This window comes from Bos indicus x Bos taurus, chromosome 4 (assembly GCF_003369695.1).
Source record: "Bos indicus x Bos taurus breed Angus x Brahman F1 hybrid chromosome 4, Bos_hybrid_MaternalHap_v2.0, whole genome shotgun sequence".
Taxonomy (NCBI): domain Eukaryota; kingdom Metazoa; phylum Chordata; class Mammalia; order Artiodactyla; family Bovidae; genus Bos; species Bos indicus x Bos taurus.
The window spans coordinates 12,714,833-12,742,552 of NC_040079.1; the positions used below are offsets into that span (position 1 = coordinate 12,714,833).

At 40.0% G+C, this 27,720-nt stretch overlaps 1 protein-coding gene across 4 annotated transcripts in view; it reads left to right on the forward strand.

Annotated features, from left to right (window-relative positions):
• The first annotated feature begins 16,894 nt into the window (after positions 1 to 16,894).
• Positions 16,895 to 27,720, forward strand: part of LOC113891063 (TRPM8 channel-associated factor 1) — a 51,322-nt gene continuing 40,496 nt past the window's right edge. For all 4 annotated transcript variants that reach the window (XM_027538749.1, XM_027538748.1, XM_027538750.1 and 1 more), the window contains exon 1: positions 16,895 to 17,035. The gene's annotated coding sequence lies outside the window, so the exon portion shown is untranslated. The remainder of the gene's footprint in view (positions 17,036 to 27,720) is intronic.

Sequence of the window (27,720 nt, forward strand, 5' to 3'; positions counted from 1 at the left end):
TCAAACCAATTGATCTTAAAGGACATCAACCCTCAATACTCATCGGAAGGACAAATGCTGAAGCTGAAGCTCCAATACTTTTGGCCACCTGGTAGGAAGAGTTGACTTATTGGAAAAGACTCTGATGCTGAAATATTGAGGGCAGGAGGAGCAGGGGGTGACAGAGAATGAGATGGTCGGATGGCATCACTGACTCAGTGGAAATGAATTTGAGCAAGCTCCAAGAGACAGTGAAGGACAAGGAAACCTGGAGTGCTGCAGTCCACGGGGGTCACAAAGAGTTGGACACACCTTAGGGACTGAACAACAACAACAAAGGCTGGCACTAGAAGCAGTAGCAAGTCCAGTTTCTAGAATCAGTAGTGATGACACTGCCCTAGGGGTATCTGCAACACACAATACACCGTCCAGGCTCAGGGAAGACTTTGGCGTGTTGTCCTCACCAGACCAGTTCTGCAGAATGAGTTTTGACCCTTCTGCATGACACGGGTCAACTCCAAGACTGATTCTCAGAGACTCTATGAGTTATTTTGTACCCCTTAATAGATGCATTTTCAGCTTTAATTAGCTGAAGTTTCCATCTGTTGCTTGGCCTCCCCTATGGCTCAGCAGAAAACCATCTGCCTGCAATGCAGGAGGCATGGGAGACACAGATCAGATCCCTGGGTCAAGAAGATTTCCCTGGAGGAGGAAATGGCACTCCACTCCAGTATTCTTGCCTGAAAAATCTCATGAACAGAAGAGCCTGGTGGGCTACAGTCCATGGGGTTGCAAAGAGCCAGACACGATTGAGTGACTAATCACGCACGCACGCAATTTCAGCTATCAACACTGGATGAGTATGACACGTGGAAACTTGGTAAACAACAGGAGTGCGATAATCACTGGTTTTTTTCTTCTTTCCAGTTTTCTGTTAACATGCTATAAGAGAAGAAAGAAAAAAAAATAAACAATGTATTTCCTTTTTTGTCTATTTGATTTTTCTTTAAAAACCTTGTGCCCAGGCTATAACCACAGGGAGGAGACCCTCAAAGAACGTCAAAAAGATTAACCCATGGAACTTCAAGGCTTCAGTCTCAGGTCACTGTCCTGCCCTGACCTGAATGCACCAACATGAGCATAACTTTGACCTATAAAAGGATGACTCACACAGATAATCAGGAAAAGTACTTCAAACTATCTGTCAGCAGTTGCCTCTCTGATATTTTTCAACACCTGCCTTCTGTCCCTGCCAGAGTCAATATCCTAGCTTAAGCACCAAGAGCTAAGTGGAATTGGTTTTGGTTTGTTATTTGGTTTGCTTTTCTATCTGCCTTCATTATCTGAAAAAATCTTTAGTATTTCCCATTCTCAATCTCCTCAGTCTTTTTGTCCCATCTGCCTGAAACCCAGAAGATAGCTTCTTAGATTTGTAGAGACGTGCCTTTCCTAAACGGAGAAGGCAATGGCACCCCACTCCAGTACTCTTGCCTGGAAAATCTCATGGATGGAGGAGCCTGGTGGGCTGCAGTCCATGGGGTCTCGAAGAGTCAGACACGACTGAGCGACTTCACTTTCACTTTTCACTTTCATGCATTGAAGAAGGAAATGGCAACCCACTCCACTATTCTTGCCTGGAGAATCCCAGGGACGGCAGAGCCTGGTGGGCTGCCGTCTATGGGGTCGCACAGAGTTGGACGCGACTGAAGTAACTTAGCAGCAGCCTTTCCTAAAATCATGAAAACATCCATGAGTAGTTCTTTCCAGTTGTTGTTCAGTCACTCAGTCATGTCTGACTCTTTGCAGCTCCCATGAACTGCAGCACACCAGGCTTCCCTGTCCTTTTAATTTTTTTTCTACAGGCATATTTCATTTTACTGAGCTTCCCAGATACGCGTTTTTTTAATAAATTTAAGTTTTGTGGCAACCTTGCATCAAGCAAATCTATTGGCACCATTTTTCCAACACCAATTGCTCATGTTGTGTCTCTGTGTCACATTTCACTAATCTTTGTAATATTTTAAATTTTTCATTATTATTATATTTATTATGGGAATCTGTGATCAGTGATCTTTGATGTTATTACTGCAAAAAGATTATGATTCCCTGAAGACTCAGATGGTGGTTAACATCTTTTAAGCAATAAAATTTTTGAATCAAGGGCGGGAAAGCCTTTCTTCTTTGGCTTCCCAAGTGATTCAGTGGTAAAGAATCCTCCTGCCAGTACAGGAGACGCAGGTTCAGTCCTGGAGTTGGGAAGATCCCCTGAAGTAGGAAATGAAAACCCACTCTAGTATTCCTGCCTGAAAAATTCCATGGACAGAGGAGCTTGGTGGGCTACAGTCTATGATGTCTCAAAGAGTTGGACAAAACTGAGCACGTGTGCACACACACACACTTTTTTAAGACATAATGCTATTGCATACTTAATAGACCACAGTATAAGGTAAACATAACTTTTGTGTGTACTGGGAAACCAAAAAATTCATGTTTTGTTTATTTTTTATTTGAATATTCACGTCATTGTGATGGTCTGAAACTGAACATGCAATATCCCCAAGATACACCTGTATTCATTTTGAAAATTTTTGTATTTTCTGTATTTTCTCAATAGAGCAGGGATTTTTGCTTGTTCAGTAATATTTCCCTAGGGCCATAACAGTGAAAGAGTGCAAAAATTAAAACTGTATGTTGTTAGGGTGTATGTGACTGTAAAGGGTTGGAATGTGGAAGCTTTGTACTGATGGAGCAGTTCTGTATCTTGACTGTGGTGATTACACGAATATACACATGTGATAAAAAACAGCACAGAATTATATATACACACACACACAAATGAGTGAATACAGAACTGATGAAGTTGGAACAAGCTCTGTGGATTGTACCAGTGTCTGTTTCCTGGCTGTGATACTGTACTATAACTACTTAAGATATTACCAGTAGGGAAAACTAGGTGAAGAATACACAGAAACTCTCTGTAAATTTTTTTACAACTTCCTGTGAATGTACAGTTACTTCCAAAAACTTACTTTTAATAACTGATTAACTAAGTGCAATTTGCAAATATGTTTTTAAAAAGAGGAGAAGGCAGAAAAATTTTAATGTTAAGAGTAGCTTTCTTTGGATCTCATAATGAGGGAAGATTTCTTTTTATCTTTCTACCCTTAAATTCTTAATGGAAATATTTCACTTTGGGCTTTAATTTGGGGTTCATACCATATTTTTCCTTTAGATATTCTTTGAGTTTCCTTCCACAGAAGGAAGCCTTTAATAATCTTTGAAATTTAAAAATATAAACCCTCTCTCACCCCCAGCCCTAAGCTGAGCCCCAAATTGCACTAACCTGAGAGCCCATGCATAGAACATGGTGAACCATGTGGATAATTAGGGAAACTGCTAATTATAGTCTCTTTAGACAGCCTTTTTCCAACTGCTTTCCTGCCTTCTGCCACTGCAGTCATCACATTCTCTTACTGGCATTTGAAGCTCATTGCAAGAACAGGTTTGATTTTGTGTTAGTATGCCTAAAGGAAATATTTTCTTCTTGCCCCACCCACTGAAACAGTTCTGTGAGCAGGTAGGTGTATGGTGTTCCGAATGCCATTGGGGAGCCCAAGCCCATGACTAAGTCTTTCCATTCCTAGAAGGCAGCTCAATTTTTAAATTGTACTTATTTATGTATTTTAGTGCAAAACCACCTCTTCCTTCTCCTGTGTGCTCCTTTACCTGAAAGCCTGTTGTGATAATTTTCAAAAGCCTGTTGAAACTCACCACCTCCAACTGTGCCGATGACTCTCGTGGTACTTCAATGAGAAAGCCATGTTGGCCTTGATCCTTTAAAAGAAAAAAAAAAAAAAAACACACATTTTAACAACACTAAAATATTTTTTCATAGTTCTGTAATTTCTTTTCACTCAGCTCTATGAGTTTTTAAAGCATAAGGGCCTCATGAGGTGCATCTATAAATCTTCTTGAACCAGAAGTGTCTCCACAGCAAAGCGCCAGCTCCTCAGGCCTCAATGAAGCCCGGCAGGAATGAAAGAGGTTTCTATGGGCAATAATTCTCCTTTTAACTCTCTTTTCCAGACACTGACGTATAGAACAGTCTTTTGGACTCTGTGGGAGAGGGAGAGGGTGGGATGATTTGGGAGAATGGCATTGAAACATGTATAATATCATATATGAAATGAGTCACCAGTCCAGGATCGATGCATGATACTGGATGCTTGGGGCTGGTGCACTGGGACGACCGGAGGGATGGTACGGGGAGGGAGGAGGGAGGAGGGTTCAGGATGGGGAACACATGTATACCTGTGGCGGATTCATGTTGATATATGGCAAAACCAATACAATATTGTAAAGTTAAAAAATAAAAATAAATAACTCTCTTTTCCTACTTTTTAAACCCTGCACTCTTGATCTGTCTCCTCATTGCTTCTCTGACAATGAATCTCCTTCTAAGTACATTCTGAACAGGAACAGAAGCACAGACTGAAACATTTACCTCTAAGAGTTTCAGGAACATAGCAAGTTGTCTAACAGGTGTCAGGAATGAGAGGACAGATGGACAGTTCCTTGGGTGGGGGTGGGGAGGAAGGCAGACAGAACACTTCTGTGGTTGGAATCTCAGATTTTTCTGAATGTGTGGGACGCAGGAAGGTGTGTCCATGGGTTAAAGACTCTGTGAGCCCAAAGCAGGCAAAAGTTTCTTGATCATCTGTTTCTGTTTTACTCTCTTTGTGTTACTCTTGTGCCTTATTTCTCATCTCAGCATCTTGCAGTCCTGAAATATTCCCTTTTTGCTCCACAGCATGAAAACTGAGGTCCAGAGAAGAAAAAGGACAGCATCACATAGGTATTAAGGACAGGGCACGGGCAGAGTTTCCAAGTTCACTCCCTTCCACCTGCTCTCTCTACTTCACAACCTCTGGAGCTGAGTACTCTCACCCACTGGTTATACCTGTTGGAGGACTGGAGATGGTGATCACCACCCAGCACTCATGCATGTGGCATCCAGACCCAGGCACAGTCTCCACTCATGGTGGCAGATGTTGGCACAGCTTTCCCCTCTTGTCTATTCTGGCCATCCCACTTTCTTCCTACTCTCCCATCAACTTTTTCATCTCTTTTGAGAATTAAAATTGCATTTTATATATGATTTCCCAACAACCTATTTTAGACAAATAGTTCTAATACATAAATTCTATTTTGTTTTTATAACAACTAAAAGGATTTTTCTAATTAGTCTTCCTTATAATGGGTTGTGTAAACTTGAAGAAATATACTTTCTGTACATTAATGTGTATGTTCAAAGTGAGATATTGGAAACCAACGTACAGTGTTCCTAGATAGAAGTTAGAGAGAAGTGATACTGTGTATCAAGAAAAAAAGGAAAGGAAAGTGTTCTGAGTAATCAAATAAAGAAAGCTAACAGGACCTCAAAACTGTGTAAATACAAATAGAACTAGCTCAGAGACCTTAGATATGTCATTGCCACCATATTTGGAAACAATGTTTGTGGGGTTATAAGGTGGAATGAACTAAATTAAAACAGCATTGGAGGATGGTATTGTAAGAGAACCAAATGGATTTCTGCTAAAGAAACAACTTCTCAACTGCTTAGCAGACATCACCTTAATCAAGTAATGAACATAAACATTAGTAAAAGGAAAAATCAAAATCATGGAACATCCAGTAGAATGAAGAGCAGTATCACTTCTGTGATCAGATCAGATCAGATTATATCAGTCGCTCAGTCGTGTCCGACTCTTTGTGACCCCATGAATCACAGCACGCCAGGCCTCCCTGTCCATCACCAACTCCCGGAGTTCACTGAGACTCACGTCCATCGAGTCATTGATGCCATCCAGCCATCTCATCCTCTGTCATCCCCTTCTCCTCCTGCCCCCAATCCCTCCCAGAATCAGAGTCTTTTCCAATGAGTCAACTCTTCACATGAGGTGGCCAAAGTACTGGAGTTTCAGCTTTAGCATCATTCCTTCCAAAGAAATCCCAGGCTGATCTCCTTCAGAATGGACTGGTTGGATCTCCTTGCAGTCCAAGGGACTCTCAAGAGTCTTCTCCAACACCACAGTTCAAAGGCATCAATTCTTCGGCACTCAGCCTTCTTCACAGTCCAACTCTCACATCCATACATGACCACAGGAAAAACCATAGCCTTGACTAGATGAACCTTTGCTGGCAAAGTAATGTCTCTGCTTTTGAATATGCTATTTAGTTGGTCATAACTTTTCTTCCAAGGAGTAAGCGTCTTTTAATTTCATGGCTGCAGTCTGTGATACTCTTGCCAAAATGCAGCACCTGAAACTATCACAAAGAAATAGCAGAGAAAAGCAAATTGAAAATATATAAAATTCCTGGTATAGTCTTCAAAGGTTTCAAGGTCATAATGGGAGAGACTGACGAACTCTTCTAGACTGAAGAAGACTAAAGGGATAATGACAATTAAAAGCAATGCCTTGTACCATTTTACATATTCCTTTATATTTCTAATAAAATGATAATTGGTGTTTTTTCCCATTTTAAAGGATCCAATATCAAAAGAAACTACCATCTTCTAAGCAGAGGTGTGTAAACTTACCCATCTGAAATATAGGCCTTAATCACCTTGCCATCTTTGTTGAATTTTTCACGTATATAGTAACATGAGAAGTTGAATTTTAAATTTAATTTAGAAGTCTAATTGTAGTTACATTTTTCTTCAGATATTGCCCCGAAATTTAACTTTCAATAGAAATTTTAATTGAAATGAAGTTTCTGTTTATATAGAATAAAATTTAAGTCAAGGTATGGAGAATAAATTGATCATAAATGAAGCAAGTGTTCATAACAAGAAAAACTCAGAAACTCCCAAATTTGCTTGTAAAGCAACAACCAAGTGCTTTATAGGACCTAATTCAGGTAGATTTACACAGAGAGACAGAGATGCATTTCATTTTATCATCAAGATGCATGCAAAACCATTTCTAGCCCTATATTCCAGGTAATGATCTCACTTTAAAAAGCAGGTACTGCCAAATCCTTCAGAGGAGATAATGGAATCCCCAAGGGTCAAGGAAGGTTGGCTGATCAATAATGAATTGGGCAGGACTTTCATTCAAATGCCCAACCTCTATTTGGGCTTCCCTGGTGGCTCAGACAGTAAAGAATCTGCCTGCAATGCAGGAGACCCAGGTTCAATCCCTGAGTTGGGAAGATCCCCTGGAGAAGAGAATGGCTCTTGAGAGTCCCTTGAACTGCAAGGAGATCAAACTAGTCAATCCTAAAGGAAATTAACCCTGAATATTCATTGGAAGGACTGATGCTGAAGCTGAAGCTCCAACACTCTGGTTAACTGAGGTGAAGAGCCAACTCATTGGAAAAGAGCCCGATGCTGGAAAGACTAAGGGCAGGAGGAAAAGGGAGCAACAGAGGATGAGGTGGTTGGATGGCATCACTGACTCAAAAGACATGAGTTTGAGCAAACTCTGGGACATAGTGAAGGACAGGTACACCTGGTGTGCTACAGTCCAAGCGGTCGTAAAGAGCCGGACACAACTTAGCAACTGAACAACAACAAACTTTATTTAGCAAAATCATCCAATGGACTATTAAGATTTTGCTTATCTTCCTGTGAATTCTGCCCAGGAGAGTAAAGTCAGTGATCTCATGCCCATCAGTCTTCATGAAGAATAAATGTTGAGATGGCCTCTCTACCTGCATCCTCTCCTGGCCCAAATGGTGTGTCTTGCCGTCTCAGTCCTCTCTGCCTTTAGAAGCAAAGAGCCACCATCAGTTTAATCTGTCAGTCTGTCAGCTTCAGACAGACTGACATCAAACTCTGGAACTGCACCTTGGGTCCAAGATGCGGCCTCAGCCATTCTATCCTGAGTCTCATATTTCTCCCTGGCTTTGGCTTCCTTCTCTTCCACTTCAATTATACATTAGCAAAAAGAACCCCAGATGGCTTCCAGGCTGGTTATGCCAGCAAGTCATTCAGTTGTGTTTGACTCTAAATGCCTCCTGTCTGTGCCTTGGCTGAATCAGGCCACATTTTTAGGGCGTTTATGATTGGCTACAGAAAATTCGGTATAATTTCATTTCATAATTAGAATTTTTTGCCCATTCACTGATAGTCAGAAATCTGCATATACATTTTCTCAGTCCTTCCTATTTTAGAGATCTGTATTCTGATTTAAGGAGAAGGCAATGGCACCCCACTCCAGTACTCTTGCCTGGCAAATCCCATGGATGGAGGAGCCTGGTAGGCTGCAGTCCATGGAGTCGCTAAGCGTTGGACATGACTGGGCGACTTCCCTTTCACTTTTCACTTTCATGCATTGGAGAAGGAGATGGCAACCCACTCCAGTGTTCTTGCCTGGAGAATCCCAGGGACGGGGGAGCCTGGTGGGCTGCCGTCTATGGGGTCGCACAGAGTCGGACACGACTGAAGCGACTTAGCAGCAGCAGCAGCATTCTGATTTATATACCATCTCATTTCTTTAGCATTTCTTATCTCAGAACACTTCGGTAGAGAGTGGGAATACTGAAATTCTGTTGGATTGTGACTTTGTTTCTGGGAATTTAGAGAGTATTCATAGAATTGTAGATCTTAGTACTGAGGGGCCTTCAGAGACCATGGTCCTGCCCCTGACTTCAGGTAAGATCTCATTATCCCCACTAGAAGCCAAGAGAGCTCAAGAGACCTGCCTAGAGTCTCAGAATAAAGTTTCGGGGCAGTTAGAATTAATCCAATAAAATTAGGCCATTTGATCACTTCCATTGCATGCAAGTATCCATGGTTCTTGTTAAACCCTCAGCTTCCTGAGAACCAAGGGCATTTCTGTACAGGTTAATGCCATTTTCTGATTCTCCTAATGGTTTTCTTTCTAGTTCTGAGAATTGCAAAATGACGGTGAGGGAGGGGATATATCCTAATTAGAAAGGTGACAATGGAAGAGGGAGCCAAAAAAACTCTCACCAGGAAGGAAAAGATAAGTAAAGGACTGAGTGTGCTCCCCAGGTGGTGCTAGCGGTCGAGAATCGCCCCCCCGCCCCGAAATACAGGAGACATGGTGGGTTCTATCCCTGGGTAGGGAAGATCCCCTGGAGGAGGAAATGACACCCTACTCCAGTATTATTGCCTGAAAAATACCATGGACTGAGGAGCCTAGAGGGCTACAGTCCATGGTGTGGCAAAGAGTCTGACAGGACTGAGTGACTAAATACACACACACACACACACACACACACAAAGGACTGAGTAAACTTTGATGCCTCTCTGGACAAATCCCTTCTTTAGTTAGACCAGGCCCATGGGGAGACTGTGGAGAACCTGTCCCAAGGGTGCAAGCTGGAAGGCAGGGGAACGGGGAAGAGTGACCATCATTTTCAACCCAGCTGGAGGGCTGGGGGACACAAAGCCAAGATCTCATGGCAGAACAGAGCAGAAGCAGGAACAGGACACATTAGACACAGAAAATATTAATACCAGTGTGTGGCTGCAATCTCCACTCACTTCATTCTCCTACCAGGATCCTGGCAGCAGAGCAAACAAAAGGCAGCTCTGCTCCTGGGCACCTGCCCTCAGCACCCTCTTCTCTGAGAAAACCGAGTCTGAATCCAAAGCCCCATAAGCCAACTTTGCTTCCACAGAGCCTCTCTGGGGAGACAGAGGCCATAGCTGCAGGCCCCACCACAGCCTCACAAACGCCCCCTTGAAGTATCTGGGCCATTTTTAACCAGTGTTCTGCCCCAGAAGGGTCACTGGTGCAGCCCATTAACAATTTTCAGGCAAAAAATAGAATCTGGTTAATAAGATAAAGCCTAACCTTTTTTCCCCTTTGCGCTGAGTCCAGTTTCACATGCTCACAGGGGGCCACATGTAGAGGTCTTATACTCGGTTCTTCAGACCAGAGTTCCTAGTGTGGAACAGCTACCACCATCAGCTCAGCTCTGTGGCAGTGTGCAGAAGCACTTCACACGACACTGCAATCCAAGATGGCAGCTGGGGACCGTGTGCAAAGAGGCTGTTCACAACACTGCAGTCCAAGATGGCGCCAGGGGCTGTGTGCAGAGACTGCCTTGCCTGGCACTGCCATCTGGAGCCTTGTGTAGCAAGTATGGGGTTGGCCAAAAAGTTCGTTCAGTGAAGGAATACGTTGTTCAACAATGGTCTTGGTTAAAATGAAAAATGTGTCTTTTATTTTTACTTAAAACCCAGCGAACTTTTTGGCTAACCCAATATATGAACTGCAAATCTGATTTTAAGCTAGTAAATCTTCATAACCTCCCCCATGCTGCTGCTGCTGCTGCTAAAGTCGCTTCAGTCGTGTCTGACTCTTAGCGACCCCATGGACTTCAGCCTACCAGGCTCCTCCGTCCATGGGATTCTCCAGGCAAGAGTACTGGAGTGGGGTGCCATTGCCTTCTCTGAACCTCTCCATTCCCTGGTTTATATTAGAAAATATACCTTTCTCTCATTTTAGGCTCTATATGTGTTGGACTCAGAAGAAAAGAAAGGAAAGGAAAGCCTATTAGGCCACACCTGTTTCTATCTGTACCAAAAGGGATCTCAGGTAATATGTAGAAAGCTTATATAAGGTTTAGAAAAGAAGACAGTCCACTGGAAGTCCAGAAGAATACATTTATATTGGGTTGTTGAGAGTATAAATATATAAAATATTTCTAGAGGATAAATTGGTACTAGGTATCAAAAATCTTCTAAATGCCATGTCTTTTGGTTCCTTACTTCTACTGCAAGGAATCCATCCTATAATCAGAAATGCAGATCAAGATGTAAGTAAAACAGATGCTTTTAACAAGATTATTTTGACTAGCAAATTTCTGGAATCACCTAATTTCAAAATGGAAAATAACTAAGTGTAATTTCAATAAGCGGAACTGTTATACAGTTATCGAAAATATATTTAAAGAACATTTAATGTCATGGGGAAATGTCATGGGGAAATTGTGGTGAAAAGAATACAACATAGAACTGCATGCCACACACACAATAATTTGTTTCATAAGTATCTGAACATATATAAATTCAAGATACCTATATAGATATAGATAAATTAAAAGTGATTAGAATGTTAACCACAGTTATCTTTAGTACTGGGAATATATTTAGGTGACTTAAATATTTTTGTTCCCTGATTTTTTTATATTTTCCCAATTTTCTGTAATGAACAGGATAGTTTTATAATCATGAAACATGTTATTTCAATATGATAAACCAAAATATCAACAAAGTTTTATTCGTGTCCAGATTCTAGAAAGTTAACACAGCTCTAGTACTAAGCCTGGCAGACTTAAAACAAGAAAAGCAATCCATAGACCAGTTTGTCCTCGATTGCTATTCCACAGAACTCTGTCCCACACATTTTAATAGGTACACCAGAAATAAAAGTTCCATTTTTAAATAAATATAAACAGCTTATTGAAAATAGAACTTAATACAACAAAGGACATACATTCCACAAACGTAAGAAATTAAAATATGGAAATCTACTGGATCAATTAGAAAAAACAGAACAAATTGAATAAGATGCCTCACTCATTCCGGATTTTATATATTTTAGTATTTGTTGTTTCTGTTCAGTCACTAAGTCATATCTGACTCTTTGCAACCCCATGAGCTGCAGCACACTAGGCTCCTCTGTCCTTCACTATCTCCCGGAGTTTGCTCAAACTCATGTCCCTTGAATCAGTGACGGTATCTAACCATCTCATCCTCTGTTGTCCCCTTCTCCTCCTGCCTTCAATCCTTCCCAGCAGCAGGGTCTTTTCCAATAAGTCGGCCCTTCGCATCTGTGGCCAAAGTACTGGAGTTTCAGCATTAGCATTAGTCCTTGCCCAGGGTTACATGCCTGAAATCTAGGCCTTGAATCTGAGGGAATGAGTACCTGGCTGAAAACTAGTTAGAAGAAACTGAGTGGATCTGGAGTTTCCCACACTCCCAGCCCCTGGTAGTACCATCATCAATAACTTCTATAAGCCAGGACATGTCCAAGAGTGGCTCCCAGGAGAACCCTAGCCTGAACACTGACCAAGAGTGTCAACCTTTTTTTTGGATCCTTCTTTAAAATAGGTAGCTTTTCTTCCCTTAGAAGGATGCTAGGTCATTTTCTCTTTCTCCAAACCACTTTACTTGAATTTCCAAATGGGATTTAGAGAGAGAGAGAGAAGCAAGAGAAAAGAGACTGCAGACTATATATTTGAGTGACTAGGAGAAAAATGACTCATAAGACTTTTTACAGTTAAAGTAAAAAGTGTGATCACTTGAGAATTTTATAAAAGAAAACAGATGTTTTCCAGAAATGTGCTGGTTCACATAAATGCTCACTTCTGTTAGATGGTAACTGGAGGAATTTCCAAGTAAAAATGGCAGAAGCAGGCCAGGTCCCAAAATTCCCTTCCATCAATATTTAATGAAATTAACCTAAAGAAAGGTGTAACAGCACAAAAGAAATATTTCTTAACATACAGCAAAGAAGGAATGGGGCACAACCTCATTTCACAAACTTCTGAAAGTGAACATAATTTAATAACAAATGCATTGCCCTTGCTGTATACCAGGCTCTCTTCAAGTCACGTCTTACATAAAAATGGGTATTTAAAGCCAGGTTCTAGATCCTGCCTCTACAAAAAATTAGATTCTGATTCATCCTGGAATGATGCTTAAATGCTACTCTCACTCACGTTTCCAACAACCCCATCACTGAGAAATTGTACTAAGGAAAGAAGGTGAGTGTACCAAATGCTAAGTATTCTCACTGATATTACCTAGTTCTGAGTCTGTGGAATGACATGGGAGTAGCCTGGGAAAAAGTCAGAGTACAATCTGAGAGGTAGAAACTTCTCTCTACCTCCACCATGGTCTTGGCAAAGAACAAGGAAACTTGTAGCACTCAAGGCCTTCCAAGGTTCAAACATAACATGCTCTGAAGAGAGGACATGCTGAGCCCAGGGAAGGAAATCCTGGTGCAGAACACTTAGCAATATTCAGATGTTCTTGTTGTGAAACATTTACCTGAGTAGTTCTTCAGCTTCTTTGTTGAATTCAGTTTAGGCTAAAAATAATACTGTTAGAGAATGAATGTTTGTGTCCCCCAGAATTCATATGTTGAAATCTTAAACACTAATGTGAAGGTATTAGGAGGTAGGGGCTTTGGGAGGTCATTAGGTCATGAGGCTGGAGCCCTCAAGAATGGGATTACTGCCCTAGGAAGGGGATGAAGAAATCTGAGCTTTCTTTGCCATGTGAGGACATCAAGAAGACACTATGAACCAGGATGAGGATTATCACCAGACACCAAATCTACTGGCAACTTGATCTCAGATTGCCCAGCCTCCAGGACTATGAGAAATTTTTGTCATTCAGTTGGTAAATCACGTCCGACTCTTTGCAACCTGGTGGACTGCAGCGCTTCAGGCTTCCCTGTCCTTCACTGTCTCCCTGAGTTTTCTCAGATTCATGTCCATTGAGTTGGTGATGCTATCTAACCATCTCATCCTCTGCCACCCTTTTCTCCTTTTGCCTTCAGTCTTTCCCAGAAATAAATATCTTGCTTAATTCACCCAGTTGATCTTTGTAATAGCAGCCTAAACTACCTAAGACCGATACCTTTTATATTAAAAATACTATGTACAATATGATCCTCTTTATTATTTTTCCTTTATGCCCATCTCTTTATGCAATGCATTGCTTTCATAAAAATAAGGAAGTCATTATCCTAAAAAAGAGATGGCACTTAATATTTCTTAAAAAAAAAAATTCTACAGTTTAATCAGTCTTCCTCCAGTTTTCTCCCATCCTCCCACTGTTCCTAATTTAATTATATTTATTTCTCAGTGAAGTTCTTACTTAAGACTGAGAAAACTTGATTTCAACCCACAGAATATCCCAAGCATAAGCTTTAAATTTTTTCTTCAGTGGTGTTTGTAATAATTCAATTTTAAACATCTATTTCAGTTCCTATAAGATTTCATATGGAAGATCATATGAGGAGATGAGGAAGACAATGGGGAGAGAAGGAAGCAACCATAAAGACTCTCCAGGAGTAGATTTATTTATGAGTTTTATCCCAGACTAGAGTGAAGAGTTACAATCAGTGTACTGAAATCTCCCTTTCTGCTGTACAACATAGATCTCTAAGGGGTGGTGAAGGGGAAAACAGCACAAGGAAACACAGGGAGTAAGACCTGTCTTGAGTTCATTCTTTACTTCCATAAAGAAAAGCCCCTGAGAGGGGCTTGTATTCAGGAGTTCCAGCAACAGAGCCATGTGGAGGCTGGAAGCAGTTGAGGCGGGTACATAGTACTGGACAGCAAGTTCCAGATGAGTAACTCAGGGGAGGGTGGGGCTGTATTAGAGCTCTCCAGAGAAACAGAACCAATAGGACAGACAGGTGAATGGATGGATAGATAGACACATAGATGGATACATAGCTGAAGATTTATTTAATGTTAGGAATTGCTCCCACAATTATGGAGGCTGGCAAGCCTAAAACTCTGTAGGGTGAGTCTGGAAGCTGGAGGCCAAGAGAGTTAATGGTTAATTCCAGTTTGAAAGTCAACAGGCACAACACTCAGGAAGAGCCCACATTTCAGCTGGAGTTTACAGGCAGGACAAAAAGCCACACGTCCCATTTTGAAGGCAGGAAGAATTCCCCTGACTCAGGGCAGGGTCAACCTTTGTGTTTGCATTCACAACCTCTGCTCCCTTCTCCTTTGCCTCCTTTACTGAAAACAGGCAAGACTTTGGCACTTCCCTGCCAAAGTCTGCTCTGGCGTTGAAGGGCAGACAAGGGGGCATGACCTCTCAGAGGTTTCCAGATGTGAGCAACCTCCCTCCCAGGCCCAAAGAGGTAGTTTCTGACTACAGAGTCCTTTGAGGGTAGAAGGAAAAGCCAATGTCTGGGCAGGTATGTGCAGTTGAGAGGTGGGGCTGCTGGGGGACCTGGTGGACGCAGATGGGTGTTGAGAGATTGCAGACTTACCCTTGAGCTTTCTCTCTCATTCTCTCCGCCAAGACAGCTGCATTTCTCTCTTGCCATATCCCTGCTCCTCTCAAAAATGGACAGCACACAGGCAACATGTCTGCTCACCCATACTCTCCCCAGACACACCTGCAGAGTCCACCATTTCCGGTTGGGGTTGTTTTTTCTGTGCAATTGGTCACAGAGTTTCAGAGTTAAAATATATCATCCAATTTCTACCTGTATAAAAAAAAAAAAGGAATACTGAGACACAGGCAACAGAAAGGGTGAGCACGGGTTGGGATAGAGTATGATCACAGGATTTCAGTACAAAATTCCTGAGGCCAAGATCACTGGCCCTCCAGGCTTTAGGGGTGTGTGTGTGTGTGTGTGTGTGTGTGTGTGTGTGTGTGTGTGTGTGTGTGTGTTGGGGGCTGGCAGGAAACAGCCAGGGAAGCCTGTGAACCTCCTCCAGCTTGCAAAAACACAAGCAGACTACACAGACTTCAGCCAGCAAATTCCTGGCCAACGGGGACCCGGCTGTTCTGCTCAGCTCCTCTCCTCCCCCTGCTGCTGCCCCTCACCCCTCTTCCTCTGACGTCACCAGCATACCCTTTGCTGACTGGCTCTGGGCCTGGGGAGGAAAGGAGGGCGAGGGGAGCTCTGGCGGACTGAGATCTTGTACTGACCGCCCCTAGGAGTTTAGGAAGTCCTTTCTCACATATGTCACGTGTATGTCAACAACTCTGAGCTCCGAGTAGCAGCAGACTTTTGAGTGGAAGAGAACAAGGCAAGTGTTTTGATAACATGTTCTACCTACATAAAAAAAAATTATCTGGGGGACAAAGATGAACAATGCAAAAAGGAGGAGATGAACAGAAAGACCGAAGGGAAATGAGCATAAAAAAGGCAGTAGAATTTAGAATTGAGGGAGACCTTTTGGATCCAGGGCACAAAGGAACTAACAGGTCAAACTTGCTCAGAAATAAATAGAAGAGGAGAAGCAGAGAACAGGATGTGACGACAGAAACAGAGGTCCAAGGGATAAGATTGTTGCCTGATGGAGCAAGGGCCCCAAGCCAAAGAATTTGGGCAGCCTCTCAAAACTGGAAAAGGCAAGGAAATGCATAGTCCGCTAGAGGCTACGGAAGGAACAATGAGCCCTGCCTACACCTTGATGTACCTCGCGAGACGCTCGCTCTCTCTCTGGACTTCTGACCTACAGAGCTACAAGATAACAAACGTGTTGTTTCAAGGCACTGAGTTTGTGGTCACTTGTTAGGGCAGCCATAGGAATGGAATGCACACCAGGCTAGTAAGTAGAAGATGAGGCAGGCACTTCAGAGTCCAGGTTTTCAACAGCCATGTCTTTCTTTCTCTGCCTCATGCCCAGTATCTGTCACCTATCCGTTGGTTAGCAAAAATTTTTCATACCTTCCCTTTTATTTGCTTTATAAGACAACTCGTGACATTTTAAAACTATTCAGTGGTTATGAAGATAAGTATCAATAGTCAACTTCCTCATTCTTATCCCTTCTCTCCATAAAAGCAAAGTGAGATTGATTTCTTCTTATGGAAGAATGTAACTATACCCTCCATTTTAAGGCAACTTTATTCTTTTAATTAAAAATATGCCTAGGACTCATAGACTTAACTTGCCCTTGGAAATAATTGTGCATTATACTTTATGATAATGCATTATCATTTTCAACCTCTCACTAGTTCATAGTCTGACGGATTTACAGCAAATTGCCCTGCTGCACTCCCAGGGCGGGGGCGGGGGTCTCTATCCTGGATGTGAGGCTGCATCTTCCTGCAGAAACTGACACAAAGCGGGACCTCTGCGATTCGGGGCGGTGGGCCAGGCTCCGCCCCCACGGCCGCGGCCGCCAATCAGCTCCCGGGACAGCCTCCTTTGCGTCCCGCCCTGTCCTTTCCACGTCCCTGGACTCGGTCAGCCGCCCAGTCCCTTTTCGCCTGAGGCGCTCTTGCCCCCTGGGAACTGCGGCCGCCCCCTCCTAGCCGGTGCCCTCTGCCCCCAACCCGCGCTGCAGGGAATAACGGGGCTAAGGGTGAGTGTGGGCCCACGATGGGTTCTGGACAAGAGAGGCCTGGCGGTGACACAGGCCACAGCGCGGGTGGCCGCGCGGGGAGACGGGCGTCGTGGGGGGATGCCCGGGACGTGCGTTTGTGTGGGGTCCGGGAGGCGTGGGGACTGCCACGGGGCTTCTGCAGTCTTCGAGGGGAGGGCAGCGGACGAGTCCACCGGGAGTTGCTTGCTGTTTACCTCTCGGCCCCTTCCATGGTGAATCCCAACGGCTCCATCTCAGTCCCCTTCTTGGTGCATTGTTATTCACCCTTGCTTGTCTGGGGATAAGGGACCCCCTGATTTTCTTGTGCTTTTTTTGCGCTCCCGCAAGGAGCCATGGAGATCTGAACCGAAAGGAACCTTGGAGGCGATGCATTTCGCCTCCTGGGGACTTGCTCTTGAATTCTTTGGGGGTAGCTGGCTTCTGCAGAAACCCAAGGTGAAAGTCCTCTCCTCCCTCAAGTGCTCCAGGCGCCATCCGGAGCTGAGTGTGTCTGCGGCAAAGGAGGAAAGGGCGAGGGGCGAGAGAGTGGGTGCGGGGAACCGGGTGGACAGCTTCGCCTGCAATGCGTTGGGCCTGAGGCAGTCAGTGCTGAATTCAGCAGTTCCCAGGTAAACATCCCCCAGCTGGCCACTGAGTTGGCTCATCCTGCAATGGCGAGGCCTTTTGTATAGGAAAAAAAGATTTACGAATCAGATAATCTTGGAAACTTCTTGGAAGAAGTCCCAGTCCCAACTAGACTTAAAAGGGCAGAATGAATCTGTCTAGCTGACCAACCACCCATCCATCCTTCCATTCCTCAAAATATTTATTTGTGAATTATGACTTCACTTCAATACTTTGCTTTCTTTTTTTCTTTGGTTTGATTTTTGTAAACATTAATAAAAGATGTGCTTACATGCTAAGTCGCTTCAGTCATGCCCAGCTCTTTGCGACCCCATGGACTATAGCCCTTCAAGTTCTTCTTTCCATGGGATTCTCCAGGCAAGAATACTGGAGTGGGTTGCCATTTCCTTCTCCAAATAAAAGATATATAAAACATACAAAGTGAATGCCTGACCTTCTCCTAGGTCAAGAAATAGAACATAGCTTAGAAGCTCCTCTGTATCCTCAGTCATGCCCATCCTTCTCTCTTCTCTGAGATATAATATCTATCCTGACTTTTGTATTAATCATGTCCTTGCTTTCCTTGATTGTTTTTTAGTCGCTTAAGTTGTATCCGACTCTTTTTTGCATGGCCTGTACCCCACCAGGCTCTTCTGTTCATGGGATTTCCCAGGCAAGAAGACTGGAGTGGGTTGCCATTTCCTTCTCCATGGGATCTTCCCAACTCAAGGATCAAACCCACTTCTCCTGCATTGACAGGCAGATCTTTACTGCTGAGCCACAAGGGAAGTGTCTAATATATTCCAAAATCATATGTATGTGTTGGCTTTCCCTATTTTTTACTTTCATATTAATGGCATTATACTATGTGTATTCTTGGGTTTTTGAGGTTCACCCCTGGTGATGATTTCTTCATTTTCACTGCTTATAGTTTGAGTAGCATCACCAGCTCAATGGACATGAATTTGAGCAAAGTCTGGGAGATAGCGAAGGACAGGGAAGCCTGGCATGCTACAGTCCATGGGGTTGCAAAGAGTTGGACACAACTTGGCATTGAACAGCAACATACTTTATCCATTCTACATTTATTGGCTATTGCTCATTTGGGATTTGTATTATTAATAACTATCTATTGCTATATAACAAATTACACCAACACTTAGCAGCTTAAAACAGCAAAACAAACAGAAATGCTATATCTCACAGTTTCAATGGGTCAAGAATTCAGGAGGAGCTATGCTGGGAGTATGACTCACTGTCTCACTGGCTATAAGCAAGATGTTGGCTGGGGCTATAGTCATCTCAAAGCTGGCTGAAGGAAATCCCCTTCAAGCTCACCTAATATGAGTGTTGGCAGACCTCTTGGCCTCACTGGCTTTGGTTGGACACATCAGTCCTTTGCCACATGGGCCTCTGCATAAGACCTGGTCATACCATGGCAGTTTGCTTCCACCAGTGTGAAGCTTCCAGACACAAAGACAAGACAGAGTCTATTTGTAATCTAAATTCAAAAGTGACATACCATCATTTTTGCCATCTTCTTTTTATTGGAAGTGAGTCACTAGTTCCAGCCCAAACTCAAAGTGAGAAGGTTACACAAGACCTCATGAATATCTGGAGGCAGGGATTGTTAGGTCTCATTTTCCATAGTGGCTCAGAGAGTAAAGCATCTACCTTCAATGCAGGAGATTGGGGCTCAATCCCTGGGTCGAGAAGATCCCTAGAGAAAGAAATGGCAACCCACTCTAGTATTCTTACCTGGGAAACCCTATGGACAGAAGAGCCTGGTGGGCTACTGTCCATGGGGTCGCAAAGAGTGGGACACAATTGAGAGACTAACATATACACACACACATACACTACAAGGGATATTAATAAATAATGCCCTCTAACTATCTTGTACGTGCCTTCTGGTTCACTCTTGTTCCCTAGAGTGTACACTTAGGTTATACTACTAGGTTATAAGATTTCTTTATATTCAACTTTATTAGGTGATTGATAAACTGTTTCCAAAGTGTTAGGCCAGCTTGCACTCTCCAGCAACAGATGAGAGTTCCTCTATTTACACATATTTGTCACAATTTGGCATTATCAAATTTCATTTTTAGCCAGTTTAATAGGCATGAAATAGCATTCTATTTTTATTTTAATTAGCATTTCTCTGATAACTAATGAAACTGACCATATTTTTATATAATGATGAGCTATTGTGCTTTCTCTCTGGGAAATTCTGCTTCCTGCCTTTTATTCATTTTCATATAGGGTTGTTTTTCTTATTGTCTTATTGGAATGCTTTCTTTATACAATCTGGATGTTAATCAATACCTAGTTAACTGTACATGCTGCAAATATCTGCTTTTAGTTGGTGCTTAGCTTTTCTTTCTTTGTATGTCTTTCTATCTCTGCCAGTGAATTAAATTTGAATTTTAATTTCAATTTTACTTTACTTTTCTCCAAAAACTTTTAAAGTTTTGAATTTGGTAATGTCCTAATCCACCTGAAAGTTTCTTGTTATACTATTTACTCCATATGAACAATCAACTGTCCCAGCACCAGTGATCTATATGAATCACGTTTTTCATATATGCATGAGTTTCTTTTAAACTGCCTACTCTCGTTCTTTATCTATTTGTCTAACTACCAATACAAAATTGCTTTTAACTACAGTAGTCTTATAATAAATCTTTAAATCTGGTAGGAAATATTTTCCTACATCCTTCTTCTGGTTCAAGGAATTTTTTAAAAATCAATTATTGGAGCTTTGACCTTCCATATAAATATTTAAACAAACTTGTCATGTTCTTCAAAACAGGAAACAAGCAAGGAGTTTGAATTTTTATTGATATTGCATTAATTCTATGTATCAATTTGGGGAGAAATGGCCTCTTCAAGGTGAAGTTTTCCATCTATGAACTTGGTATATAATGCCATTTATTTAGCTTATCACTATTTTTTTTTAGTGTTTTGTATGTTTTTTAATATTTTTCATTGTTCCCTTTTGCTCACTTCTGTTAACTTTATTTCTAAGTACATTATATTCTCACTGCTATTATAAATATTTTGCTTTATAAAGATTATATTTTGTAGCCCATTGTTTGTTTCTGGTGTATAGAAATCCAATTGCCTTTTATATGTTGTTTATGTATCAAACATGATAACCTGCATTAATAATTCTGAATTTACCTATAGCATCACATTTGCTACAAAAGCAGTCATATGTTCTGAAAATAATAACAGTTTTGTTTTTTCTTTTCTAATCCTTACACTTTCAGTTCCTTTTTCTTGTCCTATTACATTGGCTAAGACTTCCAGTGTAATGTTAAATAAAAGTAGGGAGGGGCATCTTGTTTTATCCTTAAGATAATAAAGTAAAAGATGTCACTGTATCAGCCTTAAATATTGCATTCAGGATGGTTATTTTGTAAATGCTTTGTCCAATGATAAGAAAGTTCAGTTCTTCTTTTGGTAAGCATTTTTATTGTGAGTAAAATGTTTTGTTGAATGCTTCTACTATGGGTATTGATTTTCTCATATTAATTTTTTCTCTAAGTATGTTATTTTGGTGAGGTTCAGTATTCAATTTTTAATATTAAATCAACTTTACATTCCTGGAATAAACTATGCTAAATATGTGATAACTTTTATATGTAGATATAATGATAAACATTAGATATTCGCATCTATATGTGGAAATTGAGATTAGCCTGTAAATATTCTTTATGGTACTAACCTTACCTGTTGTCAATATCTTTTCATAAAATAAGATGAGTAGTATTCTCACTGTTGCTGTTTTCTGGGAGAATTTGTGCAAGATTGGAATTATCTGGTCAAATATTGCTTCAAATCACCAGCAAAACACTCAAGGTTTGGAATTTAGTTTGTCAGAGGTCATTAAACTTGTTCATCCAATTACTTGAAGGATTATAGGACTATTTAGGTTTTCTTATGGAGTCAGTTTTCATGAATTGTATTTTCCAAAATATTTAACCAAAATTAATGCAACAGATTTTATATATTTCCTTTCTCTTTTTGGTTTGATTAATTTTGCCAGAACTTGGAATACTTTGTTCACATACACATACATCTGTTCACATACACATACAAAAAAAAACCCTGTCTGTTCTCTTAATTATTATCTATTTTATTACTTCTTCCTGCTTTCTTTTAATTTCTCTGTTATGTCTTTTCTGAGCTTTTAAGGTGTATGCTTAGCTCGTTAATTTTGAGCTGTTGTTCTTACATAAGCTCTTCAGGCTATAAATTTGTGTCACTGCTGTTTAGCTATATCTCACAAGATTTGATATGAATATTTTGCTATCATGCTTTAAATATTTATCATTTCCATTATGGCTTCTTGTTTGAGCCATGCATTTTTTAAAATGTGTATTTTAGTTTACAATCTCTTCAGAAAGAATATTTTATCATCTTCTAGTAAATGTTGTCTAGCTAATTTATAATTAATTCAGAGAATTATGATACCAATTCCTTTGGACTATTGAAGTTAGCTTTATAACCTAGCAAATTGTCAGTTTTATTTGCTTGAAAATAATGTGTGGCCTCTAATTATATAATGTCTTATATATTCCTTTAAAACAAGTGTTTTAATTATGCAATCCATATGTGCCATACCTTCACCAATTTTTTATCTGCCTGAATTATCAATTACAAAAACAGATACATTAAAATCTTTCACTGCTATGGTGAATTTTAAAATTTCTCATTGTAGATCTGTTTATCAAAAGTTCTTGCACAACATAGGAAACCATAAATAGAATGAAAAACAAACCCACAGAATGAGAGAAAATATTTGCAAAACATGCTACCGACAAGGGATTACTTTCCAAAACACAAACAGCTCATTCAGCTTAATATAAAAAAAACAATCTATTCAAAAAATGGACAGAATATCTAAATAGATGTTTCTCCAAAGAAGACATACAGATGACCAACAGGCACATGAAAAGAAGCTCAACATCACTAATTATTAGAGAAATGCAAATCAAAGATACTATGAGATAGCACCTAACACCATTCAGAATGGCCATAATCAAAAAGTCCACAAACAATAAATGGTGGAGAAAGTGTGGAGAAAATGGAACCCTTGATTGTAAAAAGCACTGCAATGAACACAGGGGTGCCTGTATCCTGTCAAACCATGGTTTTCTCTGGATATATGCCCAGGAGTGTGATTGCTGGATCATATGTTAGCTCTATTTTAGCTTTTTTAAGGAACCACCATACTGCTCTCAGTAGTGGCTATACCAATTTACATTCCCAGCAACAGTGCTAATATAGTTTACCATTTTCTTTTGGTGAGAACAATTAAGATCTACTGTCTTAGCAAATTTCAACTATGTTATACAATATTGTTAATTAATAGTCATTGTGCTATACATTTGATCTCCAGAACTTACTCAACCGGAATATCTGAAATTTTGCAATCTTTAATCAATATTTCCTCATTTCCAACCTCTCCCCAGCTCCTAGTAATCACCATGCTACTCTCTGCTTTTCTGTAAGTTCAACTGTTTTATATTCCACATGTAAATGAAGTTGGTACAGTATTTGTCATTCTGTGCCTGCATTATTTCAAAATTTAACAAAATGCCTTCAAGGTTCATCCATTTGTCACAGATAGCAAGATTTCCTTTTTTAAAATAGCTAAATTAATTCCATTGTGTATATATACCACAGTTTCTCTATCCATTAATCCATGTGATAGACACTTATCAGATGGATTAATGAATAAAGTTGTTTCCATATCTTGGCTACTGTGAATAAAGCTGCAATGAATGTGGCAGTGTGGATATTATTTCCAGATACTGGTTTTATTTTCCTTTGAATATACACCCAGAACTAGGCTTGTTAATAAGATGGTAGTTCTATTTTTAATTTTTTGACAAGTCTCTATGCTGTTTTCCACAATTACTGAACCAATTACACTCACACCAGCAGTGCACAAGCTGTCCCCTTCCTGCTTACCCACACCAACCCTTGTCATCTCTTGTCTTTCTGATAGTAACGCTTCTTACAGGTGTGAAGTGGTATCTTGTGGTTTAGCGTTATACCTCCACGATGATTAGTGGATTTGAGTACTTTTCCATATATCTGTTGGCCATTTGTATATCTTCTTTTGAGAAATGTCTATTCAGGTCCTTCGTTTATTTTTCATTGAACTACTTATCTTCCTGGCACTGAACTGTTTGAATTGCGTATGTATTCTGGATATCATTAACTCCTTATTGGATATATGGTTTGCAAATATTGTCTCCTGTTCTGTTGGTTGTCCCTCTACTCTGTTGCTTCCCACCCTGTACAGACACTTTTTAGTTTGACATAGTCCCACTTGTTTACTTTTGCTTTTATTTCCTGTGCTTTTGGGGTCATATCCAAAAATTTATTGTGCAGCCCAGTGTTAAGCTTTTTCCTATGTTTTCTTCTAGTAACTTTACAGTTTGGGATCTCATGTTTGAGTTTGTAATGCATTTCGAGTTGCTTTTTGTATTTGGTATGAGGGAAGCATTCAACTTTGTTTTTCTGCATGTGAATATCCAATTATTCCAACACCGTTTATTGAAGAGACTATCTTTTCTACACCGTGTGTGCTTTGCACATTTGTTGAAGGTCAGTTGACTATATGGTTACAGGATACAAAATCAACTTAGAAAAATCGGTTGTGTTTCTCTGCATTAACAGCAATTTAGCAATTTCCTGAAAGGGAAATTTTAAAAAGAATCCCATTTATAATAGCATCAAATCAGTAAATATTTGGGAACCACTTTAACCAAAGGCAAGTAGGTGGCCCCGTGGTAAAGAATCTGCCTGCCAATGCAGGAGATGCAGGAGATACAAGTTCGATCCCTGGGTAGGGAAGATCCCTTGGAGTAGGAAATGACAACCCAGTTCAATATTCTTGCTTGGAAAATTCCATGGATAGAGGAGCTTGGTGGGCTACAGTCCATGGGGTCTCACAGAGTCAGACATGATTGAGCACACACCCAACAACAACAGTTTAACCAAGAAGGTAAAAGATCTCTACAATGAAAACTATAAAATGCTGATGAAAGTAATTGAAGACACAGATAAAAAGATATTCTGTTTATGGATTGGAAGAATTAATAATGCTGGATTGTCTCTGATTGCAAATTTATATATAGAAAAGCTTAATAAATGAATTTAGTCATCTGCAAACAGACATATCTATAGATAAAAATAATTTAGCTTCTTTCCATTTTGGATGGCATATGTTTTTCTTACCTTGTTTCTCTGGCTAGAACTTCGAGTACTATATTGGGAAAAAAATGAGGGACCCCTTATCTTGTCCCTGATCCTGGAGGAGAAACTTTCAATCTTTTACTCTTGAGTATGATAACTATAGGCTTGTTATATATGGCTTTTATTATGTCGATGTATATTCCTTCTATATCCAGTTGGTTCACAATTTTTGTCAAGGAGGGTTGTCACCCTCCGCCTGGGTGACAAAGTCAAATGCTCTTTCTGCATCTGCTGAGATGATTTTATATTTCATTTTGTTAGTTGAAATGATTTCCAGATATTGAAAAATCCTTGCATACCTCTAGTAAATCCTGACTGATGATGGTGTATGATTTTTTTAATGTACTGTTGGATTCACTATGGTAATGTTTTATCGAGGATTTTTACATCTATATTCATCAAGGATGTTGGCCTGTAATATTCCTTTCTTGTAGTCTTGTCTGACTTTGGTATCAGGGTATGTATAAGGCTCAACGCACAAATTCCAGTGTATCTTGCAGCTGTGCTACTGTTATTGTATATTTTTATGCTTTTATATCCCATAAAATGCTTTTGTTTATTTAAATAGTCAATATTGACTTACATTTGCCTATGTATTTACTCTTTCCAGGATTCTTGATTCCTTTCTATTGTTATGTACTTCCATCTGGGGTCATTTTTCTTAATCTTGAAGAACTGCTTTTTATATTGTATTGCTAGCAAATTCTCTCAGCTTTTGTTTATCTAAAATTGTCTTTATTTTGCCTTCACTTTTTGAGGGATATCTTTGCTATGCATGGAGTTTTAGGTTGGCAGATTACCTTTTTTCGTTTTTTAAAGCAATACCACTGTGTTCTGGGTTTCTATCATTTCATTTGAAAAGCCATATGCATTATTGTTCCTCTAAATGGAAATCATCCTTTATTTCTCACTAACTTACAGATTTCCTCTCTAAGATTGGTTTTTAGCATTTGATTATAATCTGCCTAGGTGTCGTTTTCTCTTTATTTATTCTGCTTATGGAATGAGGAGAGTTTTCTCAATCTGAGTTTTGATGTTTTTCAGCCCTTTGGGGAACTTTCCGTCATTAATCATCAGTATATTGCTTCTGTTTCATTCTATCTCCTTTTCTTCGGGGAGCCTAATTACACGTCATCACCTTTTACTTTGTCTCATAATTCTTATTATATTCTTTCTATATCTTTTCATCTCCTTATGCATCATCCTTTCTTTCCTCTGTGTGTTATTTTTGAATAGTTTCTACTGATTCCTGTTGCAGTTCACCAATTCTTTGGTCATGTGTATTTGAATTCCTGATTTCAATGATTATTTTTATTTCTAAAATTTCTATTTTAACATTTTATCAGTTTTAATTCTATACTGGAATTCTCCAGCCTGTTTCTCTTATTTTTGAACACATTCCATTAATCACAGTTATTTTAAATTCAGTTCCTGTCTAAGAACTCAAATGCCTAAACCACTTGTAAGTCTGTTTCTATGTTTTGTTGTTTCTCTTGAGTTCTTTACAATTCATCCTTATTTTTAGCCTCCTTCTAAATTTTTGATTAGACACAGACATCACGAATGAAAAATCAGGAAGTTCTAGTTGATGTTATTTTTTTCCAAAGAGGATTTTATTTTATTTTTTTGAGGTGGGAGACAGATAAAGTAACAGAAGATTACTTTGATAGTATCAAAGGTTAGTTTATGCTTTCTTAGAACTGATCCATTTCAGATTTTTCTTCTACCCAAGAGCATAGACCTTACGTCTTATGCATTATTCTTAATCATATGCCTTGCTTTTTCTCACCTCTTAACTGAAAGCAGAGTGTTGGTAAGAATCACTTTGATGGGGCTTGATCTCCAGATTTCCATAAGACTAGAACTACTGAAATGACTGCTCAGTTGATTGGCATTTTAGCCACTATTTTCTGCAAGTTTTTTGGGTCTCTCCCTGTGCATGCATAGCTTAGAAATCAGTCAGTGACTTAGGGAAATTTGTACATAGATTTTTAGATTTACATCTCTGAGATTTCTTCTTGTCTGAAATTTTACCTTTTGAGTTCCAGTTCATTTGGTAATCTTGAACCAGTAAGACTGACACTTCCTGCTTGGCCTCAATTATCCTGCATTGTGAACTGGAAAATGCTCTAAAAAAAAAAAGCCATAGCAAGTATACAGTTCATATCCTGTGTTTTCCTTGCTTCAGGATTGTAGCGTCTCAAGTTCTGTTTATATTGTTTGCTCTTCAAAGTCTTCCCTTGTTTCCTATATTTTACCCAACTTTTATTGCTGTTTTTAATGGAAGGGTTGTTCCAAAACAAGGAATTTTCTCAATGATAGAACAGAAAGTCTCTCATCATTTTGTCTTAACATCTCAGATTATTTAGCTAAGATTATTTTATCACTTCTTGAGATATATCCTTTAGGATTTCTTTTAAAGCAGACCTTTTGATGATAAATTCTCAATATTTGTTGGTCTGAAAACATATTTAAGACTCTTATAATAGAAGATAGTGACAGGCTGGCGGTAGGCGTGAGAAAGCAGGGAAGGGTAGGTTTTGGGTAGCTTCCAGGATGGTATGGTGCTACTTTGAACATTCTAGTACATGTCTTTTGGTGGCATATTTATGCATTTCTGCTGGATATATACGTTGAGTGGTTTTACTAAACAGTCTTATTTTTTTTACTTCAAAGTATTTTTTTAACGTTTAAAAAATATAAAATTTCTAGAGGAAAAAATGGCACCCCACTCCAGTACTCTTGCCTGGAAAATCCCATGGATGGAGGAGCCTGGTGGGCTGCAG